General features: G+C 36.5%; 1 protein-coding gene across 26 annotated transcripts in view; it reads left to right on the top strand.

Moving 5' to 3' along the window:
- The window catches only part of KLF12 (Kruppel like factor 12), a 442,425-nt gene that overhangs the window by 290,253 nt on the left and 137,242 nt on the right, over positions 1-14,930 (top strand). The gene's annotated exons all lie outside the window — the stretch shown is intronic.

Genomic DNA, 14,930 nt, shown 5'->3' with positions numbered 1-14,930 from the left:
AATACATAATAATACCGACTTACCTAATTCTATATGGCTGTTAGCCAGTTGATCATTAAATTACTTTCCTATTGCTGAGCTCTTATTTTTTCCAATTTTTACTAGAAGGAATTATAGTAACATCATGCTGCTGAGTTTATCTTCCTTTGTCATGAATCTGAAAACTAAGTCACCCTTCTGTAGAAATGTAAAATACCGATCACCATTGACTCATTCCCTCTTAAACTAAGTATCTATGTATGTATTTTGTCTATAGGACCAAGAAACGATGATGAGTTAAGACTTAATGTTGTATTACTTTTTGCTTTGATACCATATTACTACTAAATATACGTTGATACCATATTTTAGCGCATAATTAAAAAATGACCGATGACTACGTAAACACCACCTTCTCATAAAATGCTAGTACACATGGATTGTTATAGTTCTTATAGAAGGCAGGATTCAGTGCATAGAAATAGCAGTTGATTGCAAAGTTAGAGAAGTTTTTACAAACATTTACTACAAAACTGTGCATTCATCTTTGGCAAGTTATTGTTTTATCTGCATCGAATTTCTTCATAGCCACAAAATCAACTTTCCCTTCTCAGTATTACCAAGTGAGAAAATCACATGATTCATAGCACTCAGAGATTTTAGAGTGCACACTTGAGATGCAGACATTCTGATCTTATCTGGCAACCTCTGTCTTTTGTGCTGTTATGGGGAAAGGCCAGGAACTAGTCCCACCACTATCACAGTGAATAGGTAGATGAGGGAGTCTTTTCTTGGATTTTACTTTAGTTTGACCCTGCTCTGGTGTTACTAATACTTCTGATCTAAAGGAGCTAACCAATTTGAATAATAACATAACTGAAGGCCACATTAGGTATTTATTTTCTTTTGTGATTTAAAGATGTGTTTATAAATTATTTAAAAATCAGGAATTTTTTAAATAGAACCTTGCACATTATATTACTTTATATTACTTTATATGTGTGTATGTGTGTACCATAGAATCCAATCCTTGTGCCATACCCATTAAGGGAAATACTTCTTTAATTATGAAGTTGATTGATGAGGATTTTAATTTTGTTCATGACTTTTTTTTTTTTTAATAATTTTCATATACTAATGAAGGAAACAAAAGAGAGATCTCTTTTATTTGATATTATCCTTTTATGGGAGAGGTTATTTTTATTTTTATTTAGGGTGATTAGTATAGAAAGTATATTGCCAAAATTATTTTCTGGAAACTGTGTCTCTGCAGAAGAATTTGGTTAAGACTCACGGTATAATTTGCTCTCAAGTGTATTTGTTAGTTTCATGCAGTGTTTTTTACTCAGTAGTTTTCTCATGTCAAGGAGAAAAATTGATACAATCATAAATCCCCTGGACTGTGATATGGACATTAGGAGCATGAGATTCCAGATCAGGAATCTAAAATCTTAGCATCGTCACTTACTGCTTTAGATGGGAAGTTTTCTTCAGTGATTAAATGGGGATAATAACATGATCTATCCGTGAAGATTACTGGGGAGATTCAGTAAGAGCTTAATGTCTAGATTAATCAACTATCAATAAAATGTTTGTAATTATACATCATTATTACCTCCTCTCCAAAATACTTGAAGTAGTAATATTGAGAATTTTTTTTTCTGTCTTATAAACGTGAAGTTGGAAGGAAAAAAAAATGACTGAATTTACACATGAAAAACTGCTTCCAAGAACTTAGTATAGAAATGCTTCTCAAAGTCATTACTACAGCAGGTTATAAGGGATGAGAGTTTACTATGAGAAATTATCTGGAAACATCCCCTATTTTCTATTTTTATTAGTTTGTATTAAGTTTTTATAATCACCATATTATACAAATATGGCTGTGGCATTTTCTAAGTTTTTTTTTTTTTTATTGTTTACCTGATTAATTAGATGATGGTAAAACTGTCTAGTGGAGGAGGCCTGCCTACCTCACAGAATGAATAAAAGAAAGGGCATTTCAGTAATTCTTCAGGTCTTTATTTTGCACATTTGCAGCCGGGCACTGGGCCAGCATTGAAATGGCTGAGTGATAAAGGGAGCCCTTTTCCATTCCCATGTAGGACTTGTATATCTGGTAGGGATAAGCAAAAGAAAATACGGTAGGGGAGTTGGGTATGCAAAATGCTAATAATACAATTACAAAACTAACTCATATAAATGCAGATGATTGTACTGGCTAATTATTTTTAAAGTTGTTACAACACATCTGGTCTCTGATAGAGAAATAGTTTACCTTATCATATGTTACATTACACAAAGAACTGTGAATGTACCCATCCATGTTATAAGTTGACGTATTATAAACCGAGTCATTTGTCCATTCAAGTGTTTATAGAGCATCTATCACGTAACAGGCGTTTTTTGGTACCATGGATGCAGTGTTGAACAAAACAGATGCTGTTTCTATCTCAGAGTGCTTATAGTCTACTGGGAGGTATCGACATTAAACAAAAAATCATATAATTGATAATTACGGACATTCTGTGCTTAAGTTGGATTAAAACATAAACCACTCATGGATTTGCCCAGGGGAGAGAGTTTAATTATAATTTCAGGTAGAGAAAGGTGTATTTGATGAAAGTATTTTCACAGTGGGTGTTATATATGATTAGAAATGTTTCTACCAGGATGCTCAGAGGGGGTGGTTAGGGTTTAGGGATATGGTAGGGTGAAACCTCCACCCGACCTTGCTTGACTAACAACAGAAGGATGTGAGAAAGCTTTCCAGTGAGGATAAAAACCCAGCCCATGCAAATATTTAAGGAATATTGGTCTAAAAGAATGGCAAGTTGTTAGCTAGCCGTAGGCACTGACATATCTCAGTTGGGCCTTGAATGTGATGTATGATCTGAGGAAATATGGCATGCTATCTGGAAGGTATAGCAAACGAACGCAGGTTAGGCTAGAGAAGCAAGATGTCGGAGCAGGTCTGAGGAATGTCTGGGGAAGACATTTTTTCTCTTAATACCAAAAGGACAAAGAAGTTAGCCCCCAAAGCGATTGTACGGAGAAGGGGGAGCTCTCTATGTAGAGGGAATAGCCAATAGACTGATCTCACCCGAGTTTTGTTACTATGTAATTTGAGACACATTATTTATAAACAAGACCCTAAAGGGATTATTTGACCTCATAAAGGAATTTCAGTCCAGCCTGGAGAAGTTTTTGGTAGATTTCCCAGGAGATTTTCATTAGTTTTTACAGATACTTAGTAGCAGAAAAACATAAGGGTCATAACAAATCACAAGCAAAGTTGTTCTTAGTTTGTTATTGCCTGGATGAAGGCAAGTTTAGGATTGTTTCCTTCCCTCCCTCCCTCCCTCCCTTCCTTCTGAAAAAACTATATGCCAAGTAAAATTCTGAGAATTGGGGTTCCAAGATGAGCAAGTGCCTACTGTCATGGACCTTACTTTCTAGTGCAAGAAACAAACAATGTATGTCAGATGGTGTAAGAGCTATGAAGAAAAATTAACCATGATAAGGGGATGGGAAGTCAAAAGAGAGAAGTGCAGTTTTAGATATAACCACAGAAGGCCTATCTGAAATATAAACCATGATAATAGTACCTGAGGAAGACCTCTACAGAAAGAACTCCTAAGTGTAAAGACCTGAAGCATGAGTGAGCATGACTGGTTTGGGGAGGAAGTACAAGGCAGCTGGTGGAACAGGAGGGAATGGGCAATAGGAGAGCAGGCCATGAGCAATTGGAATAGCAATAGGCCAGGTCATGTATGGCATCAAAGAACATGGTAAGGTCCTTGTTTATCTTCCTAAATATGATAGGAAGCCATTGGAACGGGAGCTTTGAGCAGGAAAGTGACATGACTACTTTTTACATTCTTCCTTTGATAAGAATCACTAAGACACTGCTTGAAGAGGACTGTGAATTGCACATTTGGCAAGGATGGGGTTGTTGACACAGACGATGTGTCATTGGGAGTGGTGGGGACAAAGGACTGAATGAAGTGAGTTCTCTTTCAGATGGGAGGTGAGGGGGTGGGGGAAGAATGAAATTCTAGGCAGCTCTTTGCAGTAGCTCTGCAGGAAAGAGTTGTAGAGAAATGGATTGATGGCTGGAAAGGCTTTTAGACTCTCGAGGGAGGGATTTAAAAAAGGAGATATTATAACCTATTTGTGTACTATCAAGAATAATCCAATAGAGAGTCGAAAACGGGTAATTCTAGAGAGGGAAGAATTGTAGAAGCAAAGTCTTAATTGCATGTTAGTTCCTTATATTATACTGTGGAAGTAACCTACATCTTGCAGTAATTGATATGAATTCTAAAGTCACCTTACTGGATTGGCAGAATCTTTAGGAAAAAAAAAAGATACATGATGGAAAATGAAAGGAAATGCAAAAACAGCAGATAATGATCTAGGGTTGACAATGAAAAGCAAACGAATGAAAGTTCAGTACAATTTGGGTTCATTGAAAATTATAAAAACGATACCAGAATTAAGATCAAACATTTCTCATTCATCACCTAGTGGAAAGTAAAGAATAATTCAAGACAAAATATAAACTCCAAATAATTTGCATTTGTCACTTAAAAACTACTTTTTATATTTGAATATTAATAGATGTTACACTTTAGAAATTCATGGGGCGCCTGGGTGGCGCGGTCGGTTGAGCGTCCGACTTCGGCCTGGTCACGATCTCACGGTCCAGGAGTTCGAGCCCTGCGTCAGGCTCTGGGCTGATGGCTCAGAGCCTGGAGCCTGTTTCCGATTCTGTGTCTCCCTCTCTCTCTGCCCCTTCCCCGTTCATGCTCTGTCTCTCTCTGTCCCAAAATAAATAAACGTTGAAAAAAAAAATTAAAAAAAAAAAAGAAATTCACAATACTTAAAGAGCAATACCATAACCAGTCTGTGAAAACCCAGCTGACAAGCCAGAAAAAAGTGGACGTATCTCCTCCCTCCCTTGTCCCAGCTGGTCCTTTACTCCGTGTAGCTGAAGAAACAGGTAATAGCACCGTGATGCCCAGGAATGAGGGTCAAGTGAGGTCGTGATTGATCCGGGGCTTTGGAATAATCAGAACTGAAAAAGCCTCATGCAGCAAGGTGGGTACTTCACTGTTGCCCAGTTTTTCTCCTTGACCACTATCCCATTCTTCTGTCCATGTGACCATCATAAATAGATTGCCTAAGGACCAGAGTTTGGCTCCAGTTTCCTGTGCAGCCACATTTTCTCCCATACAAATGCAATCCCAACAGTGCAGTCTGCCAGAATTTTACACAACATATTTATTGCGTTAAGACTATTTTTAATGGTGTCATACTTGAAAAACAACTTATTATGGGTTATGAGCACATTATTCCTGACAAAGCAGTTATGCTATTAGATCCTTGAGTAGAAAGTACTTTTTTCCCTAGAATATCTGAGTAGATTGTGTTGATACTGCTGTAAAGAAACCAACCCCATTTCGGCATGTACTTCCTTTGGTCATCTTTTTTAAGAGTGGGTTTTTTTTTTTTTTTTTTGGATGCAGTGAAGAATCCTCCAAAAATATACTGTATTTTCATAGCACTCATTCAGGAGTTTCAAAGGGATGTGGTCGTGGGCAAATTTGAAATACTCACACCCCATTTTCTTCCCTACAAGCTGTTGCTTTTCTCAGCAGCCAACAGGAAGAAGCCACAAGTGTATTTTTAGTCCTGTGCCATTTCTATTTGTGAAAGGAAATATGGTCATTGCAGTGATTGCTGCGAAGCTAGTTGGAGAGGATGACTCTACTTCCCCTGACCATTGAGTGTGGCTATAGTTTTGCTCCCATGAAACTCCCCATTTTCAGATCTCCACATCTTCCATTGTCTGATGCCGTCACCTCTCTCACTTGGTGGTGTTAAAGATGTCTTATTTCAGGTGATGATCCGTCTGTCATGGACTCGCTTCCTCTGTCTCCCGTACACATGCATGTCCTCTTTTCGTTCACTGTTCAGTGGAATCCGGTGTCATCTGTCCATATGACCAGAATAGTGCCAGGCAGCTGACCTATGCCTGTGTGTATGGTTGTCTTCTTGAGTGATCGAACTACCACAGCGTCCTTTGGCAAATGTATTCTTCTACTTACGCTTAATAGAGATTCATAGTTTTCTAGATAGAGATTCATAGTTGAGGTCTGCATTTGGTTTTTGTTGGCAAACCATTTAGTTACTTATGTTCTTTCATTAATATATATTTTTTAATGCTGCCTTTTGGGAAGTGGGACTGGAATGTCACTGACTTTGGTTTATTATTCTTAAATATAGACTTTGATAGGACTTGAGTGTTTCACTACTGTTATTAAAAGTAAAGGCAGGAACTTGTTAAAGAGTGAGAAAAGCAGGCAGCTAATACTAATGAAAGACTGAGTTGTAAATAGGAGTTCAGAATATTTTATACAGATGCATAGGTCGTTGTGTTTATGTGATTTTCAACAAGGAGGAGAAATTTGTCTTTATCTTCACTTCTGGGCATGTGCAAGAGCTTGACTAGCCTCCTTCAGAAAAAAGTGGCTTCTTCTGTTCCTGTTGATCTGAAATACTGCAGACTTCTAATTCCTCTGCTTCTTCTGGCATAGACTGGTTTGGTTCTAAGAGTCGACAGTAATAACTAGGTCAGAGAGAAGGCAGAAATTGTCTAAACTATTGTAAGAGAATTAGCAGAAAAGAGACAACTCTAGGTAAGCTCCTTGTAAACTGTAAAATGTCGAAGAGTGAGTTTGATTGGCTTCTCTGCGCCCCCCCCCCCCGCCCCCAACCTGCCCCCACACCCTCAGTTAAATAAAAGAACAAAGGGGAAACAAGAGAAAAAGGAGAAAGTAAGGAAACTGGGTGGGATCCACATTGAGAGAGAGATGAGACTTCACTCAGAGGTCGATATTACCTAGGGAGGGGAAGATCTAAATCAGAAAAATCATCTATTAGATAAAGTAGTTAAAGCAAGAGGTTAACAAAATGGTCTTTGTATTCATTCTGTTACAAACTGTTAGCTACAACAGCATTTTTAACCTGTTGGATAAGTTCGTTTTTTAATACAAAGATTGAATTTATGGTGAAATGAATACATGCTTAAATATGATATTTTACTAATAAATATTCTCATGCGGTTGCTACATTCATTTTTCACCACACCTGAGAAGCTTCTCAGGTGATATTTAATACGTTGAACATTAGGTATTGGGTTTTGAAATATAATAGCTTTCATTTCCTTTGCGGTTTCATTTTTTAGAAACAAATTTTTTCTCTTCTGAAACATATGAAGTTATCATATATAATAAATATAAAAGTATAGTTCTCACTTAAATATAAAGCTTTTGATTTCAAATAGTGCAGGTGCTAGCATGCCAGAGGGAAATTCTTACTTTGCATATTAGATGGCAGGTATTTATAGAATTATTTTGATGATTTTTGAATGTATATACTCATTGCAAGAGACCTTTGGAAACCTATCCAGCCATCTAAATATATCTGCATATCAAATGACTCTTAAGACCTATAGTAACAAATGAAGAAGGAAGACTGTAAGATCTAAGAGGGAAAGTTGGCCTTAAAATTATTGCTAGCACTATTTTAAATTGGCCTTTTAATTATTTACAACTCTCTGGCTGTAGTTTCTCTTCCTTATTTTTTCTTATTCCCTTAATAATACTTTTTCTGTTCCAAGCTCTGTAACTGTTTTCTCAGTTCTTTCTCCTTGCCTGTTCTCCATTGTTAATTGAGAATTTGATTAACTGATATTCTTTGTGTTCTTTAGAAACGAACAAGATGATATTTGCCTATCTAATAAATAAAAGAACTACCAATTTACAGAGTAATAATCACATACTCGATTTTTCTCCAGCTACCTTAAAAATTTTTTTTAATGTTTTTATTTATTTTTGAGACAGAGAGAGAGAGCATGAGTGGGTTAGGGGGAGAGAGAGAGGGAGACACAGAATCCAAAGCAGGCTCCGAGCTCTGAGCTGTCAGCACAGAGCCTGACGCAGGGGTCGAACTCACAGACTGTGAGATCATGACCTGAGCTGAAGTCGGACGCTCAACTCACTGAGCCACCCAGGAGCCCCTCCAGCTACCTTTATATAGAGGGAGATATGCTACCCTGATTGACCAGTTGTATGTGCTCTTCATGACCAGTGGCTTCACCATCTTTTTTCTTCTACCTGTTAATTCATTTATTCAACAGATTTTTATCGAACTGATTATATGGCCAAGAATATCCCCTGCTCCCAGATATCGAGATTTTTCAAATAACTCCTCTTAAAAGCCAGCTCTACTTTACAGCACACTGAAGCACTATTGTTCATACTGTGGGCGTTTTTCCTGTTGATGAATCTTGAAATCAATTTGGTAGCTCATAATCAGCAGTTTTAAAGAAATAAAATGGAGATTTCTTAAAAATCTGAGCATATCACCCAAATAAGTATTATATCATGAAACTTTGTTGAGTAATCTATGAATTTACATACATGTGAATGTGGTACTGTAAGAGTGTATGTGTGTGTACTGAGTCATGTTGAAATATGTATTTCTTGCTGTGGTTCCTGTCCAGAAAGCTTGAAAAACACTGCAGTGGTTTTCTCACCTTTGCCTCAGCCCCTTTCTTCTTCCTTTCTCCTTCCTGCACCTCCTGCATACTCTCAAAGTATCTGCCATGGCTCCAAATTTTTTCTCTGCCTCTCACTCTTCACTTCCTTCCATTTACTTACCTTCCTTCTCCCTGTTGGTCTTTTCTGTCTCTCCCCACTACTCACCATTCTACCTATTTCTGAATCTCTATTCCTTTTTTTCATCTGTATCTCACCGAATCACCAATCCTAGAACTGTAAATTATGGAACTAAGCCACTTATGTTGAAAATGACAGTCTTTGTACTGCCATCTAGTGGTAGAACTTAAAAGAAAAGCAAGAGTCTATAGCCTAATTATTTTGATTGCTCCCAGATTTTCCCGTCTAGCTTAGGGTTGTGAGAGAGTACAGTGAACATGCCCTTTTCAATTAAAACTTGAACCTAAATTTGAAACATAATTTACCTACTTCATTTTTAGAGCTCTAGTATATGAAATACATACTTTTTAGAAGAGACTATATTTAATTTGGACAAGGAAAAGAAAAGTGTGGCTCCTACCCACTTGTCCCACTTTCCGTCTTGTATATTTGTGTGTGACTTCTGTTTAGTAGAAATAAAATGTTAAACTTTCTGTGTATCTATGCTTGTTTTTTTTTAAACTATGGTTTATGTTTGTTGGATAAATGGAAACATACATATGCCAACTTGTGTGCTACTAACAAGTTTTGTTGAATGTCATAGAAGAAAAATAAAAGATAAGTGGAGAGTTATTTCTGAGACAGCAAGAACTCAAGAAGACAAAAAATAGAATTTGGTGAAACTGGAATAACTTGGAGAATTCAGAGGAACTTCCTCCTCAGTAACTAGGGGCTTAGAGGAAGTTCGGTAGAAACAGGGTAGAATTAGAAAGATAATCTCATGGTATATGGGTTTCTCAGTTTCCTGGGGGAAAGATAGACTTATTGGGACATAATGGGGGTGAACCACACTAAGAATAAGCTCCTCAGTTGACAAAAACAAGTTGTTTGTATGTGTATGTATGTTTATGTAAACATAAGTTTATATGTGGTATATACTGCTAGATTAAAATAGGTTGGGGTCTCCCAAAATCCATGTAAGCTTCATTAGCTGCTGTTTTCCCAACACATTTCATTGTGCCTAACACTATTTAGTGCTCAGTAAATATTTATTGAAGATATGAATGAACAAATGAATAAATTAATGTAGTCTGGCATATGTACAGTGTTTTATTTGAGATGCTAAGGAGTGCTGTGGCAGTGTTGGTCTATAGTCCTAAACCCTAACCATAAAAGGATGTCTTATGTCCAAGAATGGCTCATGTCCCACCTACCGTTTCCATGGCTTTCCGTGATGACAAATCTACCTTTGTCCATACACTTTCCTTTCCCTGGAAGGCCCTTTCTTTCTCTGGCAAAAGACCTGGCATGCAGAAAGAAAGAAAGAAAGAGAGAAAGAAAGGGAGGGAAGGAGGAAGGAAGGAAGGAAGGAAGGAAGGAAGGAAGGAAGGAAGGAAGGAAGCAAGCCAGCCTTTTTTTCTGGAAAGGTACATACTAAATTACAAGGCAAGTATATATATATATGTATAATATATATATATGTACATATGTATATATGTACATACATAATGTATATATGTATATATTATATGTATATATACATATATACATTATGTATGTACATATATACATATGTACATATATATACATTATACATATATATATGAAGTTTTATTTATATGTATATGTGTATATATATATATATATATAGGCTCAATATATTTGACTCAATATATAACATAACGTATAACTATATTATAATGATATCTGTATCATTGTGTTACTGCCTTATCCAGTGTCTGGCGTCCAATAAACAGATAAGTGTTTGCAGACTGAATGAAAACCATTCCCAAAGCTGTTACTATTTTATGTCATTGGGCCATCTGCAATTCCCTGGCATTCTTGAGCATATCGCTGTTTCCAAATTTGTTTTATTTCATAGTACTTAATGTTAAAGAATGATATTTGGTGTACATTATAGATGCTTGCTGTGATTTTGATTTTAATAGTTTCTAGAATCGAGCCCCTGTGGGTAAGAAGTATTCGTATGACTTCAAAATGTTCATAATGAAAAGATATTGCAGTGTGAAAATTATAGTCAGTTCTTATTTATCCTTCTACCCTCAGGTAAAATATTTTACCTGTGAAACTAGGATAAATAGTGTCTTTGATTGGAGCCAGGCAATTAATAGAGTCTGCTATCGGTTTCTTATATAACAGTAACACCAATTTCATTTCCTGGTCAGGAAGAAACAATTATACCTCCTACCCCACTGCAGTTAACCATGTCAGCATCATAGTACCATAAAATCTCAATAAAATCTGAAAACTGTGGAGTATGGATAATCCCACTATAAATTGTAATAAAAATTACCCCTCCAGACTCTATATTCTCTCCATTAAGTTCATAGACACTGTCTCTTTGTACATAAAGTTTTATGAAATAAATCGACCAGTTCCCCTGTCCTTACCAGATAGCATGCTGTTTTGATTTAAAAGCTGATAATGGTACAATCAGATTTTGGTGTTCGCAGTGCATTTTAAAAACATAAATTTCATCTAACGAACCTTAAGTAGAAGGAAAATGCTACTTTTATTTGCACTACGCAGTGAATATCTCTTGGTGAGAAAGAATAAATGACATATTTACCGTGGTGGGCCTATTTGTTGCAGCCATAAAACAAAGATTTGGTTTCCTGCCACAGATCTCTAATCTTAAAGGTATATTAAGCAAACCCGAGCACAAACCTGAAACAGCTTTGTCTGAATTGTTTCAAATCTGTGTTGAGAAGGAATTGTCAATTTTGTGATTGCATTTTTGTCCCCCCGTGCTAAATCCAAGGGCTGCCTAATCATTTCTGGTGTGGCCTTTGTCAGGAGTGGATGTTTTAAATCAGTCCTCTATAAACACAGAGCCCTTTAAGACAGAGGAACCATTCGAGAGACCTAGGTTGTAAATCCCCAGAGAACATGAATTAGACTCTAGACAAAGTCATCTGTTATAATGAAGGTAGAGTAGGTCGCATTTGAGGTCGAAAGTTAAAGAAGCATAAGGTTTTGCTACTCAGAGTAGGTGGAAGTGTTCCAGACCAGGAAAAGTGAACAATGAGGGCAGAGAATGGAGGGGACATAAAGAATAAAGAATCGTGTGGTTTTACTGAATTGTAGGCTGTAATGCACTCATACACACATACGTTGCCTAGAATATAAAACACGTACCGCTTGCATGATATATGCTACGAATTACTTACAGAAGAGGATCTGAGATCCTTTCTCTGAAAAGTAAAACCTTTTAGCTCTTAGTTTAGAGAGACTTCTTACATCCTTTGTGAATGTGATTTTCCAGCTGGGCATAGAGAGAAAGTAGCGAATAAACTGCAAAGGAAAAATAGCTGAGAGGAATATTTCTCAATTTTTATTTTTATGACTTGGATCCCCTGAAATGTTGTCTCAGTAGATGTTTTCATGTTTTCCCAGTGGCCACAAGAATGCTGTAGCTTTTCAGTTTCTGTAGTTTCCCTTAATAAAGGAAAATAGACCGACTGGTTTTGCATTACCAACCTACCAATGCTCCATACCCTCTGAGATTCTCCTATGCCAGCCCCCTGCCCAAATTAGGAAACTCCCTTTAGTAGGTGAGCTGAGAGCAAAAAGTGGCACCTAACAAAGAAGGTGTGAAAATTATTATTAAAATAAGAACTTGAAAAATCCCAGCAAGGTCTTTTGGGATTAGAGTAAATAGGCTCACACAGCTCTTTAGTCCTCGGAGATAATACTTTATTACAGCACAATAATTGCTTTTGAAATAATGACCATTAGTAATGAAAGAAAGGTTAAATTATGGTCAGTCTATTTGAACTAGGCAACAAAGAAAGTAGGTAATAAATCTTATACAGATATTTATTAAAAATCATTTAAATAATTAACCTTTATTGAATGCCTATATGTTCTTTGTGCTTCACATATATCATCTTTAAGTCTTACAATAACCGATGTATGGGTATTAGGGCCTGTCTTTTACAGATAAGAAAACTGAGACTCGTGTCCCTTCCTCTGCTCCTTATAAGGAGCACAGCTTCTTAGTGATAGAGCCTTCAATAAAATCGAAATATCTTAATGCCCTCAAGCTACTGGCCATAGTTGGACTTGATGCTTAAAGAGGTATGCCTGGGTTATGTAGAAAATTCATCAGTATAAATCCAGTTCTATCTTTTTTCAAGTTAGATATGTTGTATTTTTAAGGAATGTTAATTTTTGTCAAGGCTTAAAATTTGTTATGTATTAAATCTATAGCTCTATATCTGCCTATCTATAAGTTGCATGAAGTAATTCCATGTTGCTAAATATTGGCATTACCGTATTCTGTCTTTTCATTTGTCCAGCATCTCACAGCATTGAAAACAGCCTCGAGCTGTAGGTTAACATTTCTAGGTGTGGGGGAATTTTGTCAAAGTGTGGTTCACTGAGTTTCAGAGATCGACATCTCTGTCACTTTTAGACATATCTGGTCCCTGCCTGGAGCTCTCTTGAGCAGAGAATTGGTTCGACAGACATATACAACACAGACATGCCTGTTCTGTCTTGCCTCATTTGGGGTCATGGTTATTTTCTGAAAAACACAAATGGAAGCCACAGAATAAAAATGCAGCCAGCATTTATTATTACTCTTATAATTATATTTATTTTTCTTAGATTAATGAGTTCAATAAAATTCCAAGCGCTAGCCAATAGCTAATAATCATTATAGCATTACAGTTTTAGAATTATCCTAGCTTACACAGCAGATGTTCCAGAATGCCTTTTTTAAAATTGGAAAATAAATTCCATAAAATGTGTGTTTGGTTACAGAGAATAGCTACATAGTAAGATCTGACGTTTTCCCATTTTCGTTTCTCTTCAGAGTCTCAAATAGTATCTTTTCTATGTTTTTTGTAGATCTCATTTTATTAGGTGTATCAAAGAGTAAAGTACCTTATATGCTGTCCAGAATTGATTGGTATCGTGATATGGGATAGCAGGTATTTTCCAACACATTCTCAAAGTGACGGTTATAATGGAACAGAATCCATTTATCATCCAACAAATGAGCACTAACTGGTGAGGCACTGCTTGCTTAATGGCGTTGTTGTACCCATTGGTATAATCTACAGTAATCAAGGTGGTATAACCTCCAATTACATGTTTTATCGTCTCATTATCCACCTTGCAAGTAAAATAACTACTAACAGGCCCATTTCTCTCCTTCCTTGGCCACTTGTGATCATTTTTTTATAGTAATCATCATCATAAGCCCCTCATACTAAAAAATAACCCCCTTTCAACTGTAACTTAAATCAGCTTTAACTGTGTAATTTTCTATATCTGATATAAATGGAAGATTACAGCTTTTTCAGTTTACAAGCCTAAATAAGCCACTGAATGGTTTATAGCTATTTTTCAGGGTTGTGCTCTGTATTTCTAACTACGATAAACATTGGGAGTAGAATTATCCTTCCTAACAGCAGAGTAAGCCATCACAGACTCCTGTTCTACTTGATAAGATTATACCATTGCTTTTCTCACAGAAGATGTAAGGAGCATCAGCCATATTGTTACCATTTAGCCGGTGGGTGATTTGTGTAGAGGCCTTGAATATTTGTAGGCTACAAGATGCAGTGGCCATCTCCTATCCGGGCATGCTAGAGTAGGCTCAAAGAACACCTTGGTGTACTATACCTTATTTACGCGTGTATATATAAATGCACACACGTGAACATGCACAGACACGTGTATTTGTGTCTACATGTTCACATGTTAAAACTGATACCACCTAGAAACTATTGTACTTTATAAACTAAATGAAATTGGTTGGCTTATCATAAACTTATTTATTGCCTATGGTGTGACATTTATATGGAGGAAAAGTCTTCATATTTATTATTTAAATTATTTAAATGGGATGATTATAGCACCGATCTGTTTTCTTTCTTGCTTTTTATCAAAACAAAACCAAACCAAACCCTGAACTGCCAGTAGTGTTACTGAACGGTAATAAAAACACTTGAGCTGCTTTTATTAAAAAACAAAAACTTAATCCCCATTTTTTTAACCTTTTGCCTTATACAGGAATTGTTCCATGTTTTCCTTTTTGTTCACTTAGCCATTTGATTCAGTGCACGTATATGATTCAGCCGCATTTACGATGCACAGATGATGCCCGCAAGAAGCTTATAGCTGAGTGAATGGAGGAGGCAAAGCAGCTATAATGGGAAGTTCTGTCACACAGATAAGTGTAGACACACAGAG

Source organism: Felis catus, chromosome A1 (assembly GCF_018350175.1).
Source record: "Felis catus isolate Fca126 chromosome A1, F.catus_Fca126_mat1.0, whole genome shotgun sequence".
Lineage (NCBI taxonomy): Eukaryota > Metazoa > Chordata > Mammalia > Carnivora > Felidae > Felis > Felis catus.
This window is presented reverse-complemented; position numbering and strand designations above follow the sequence as displayed.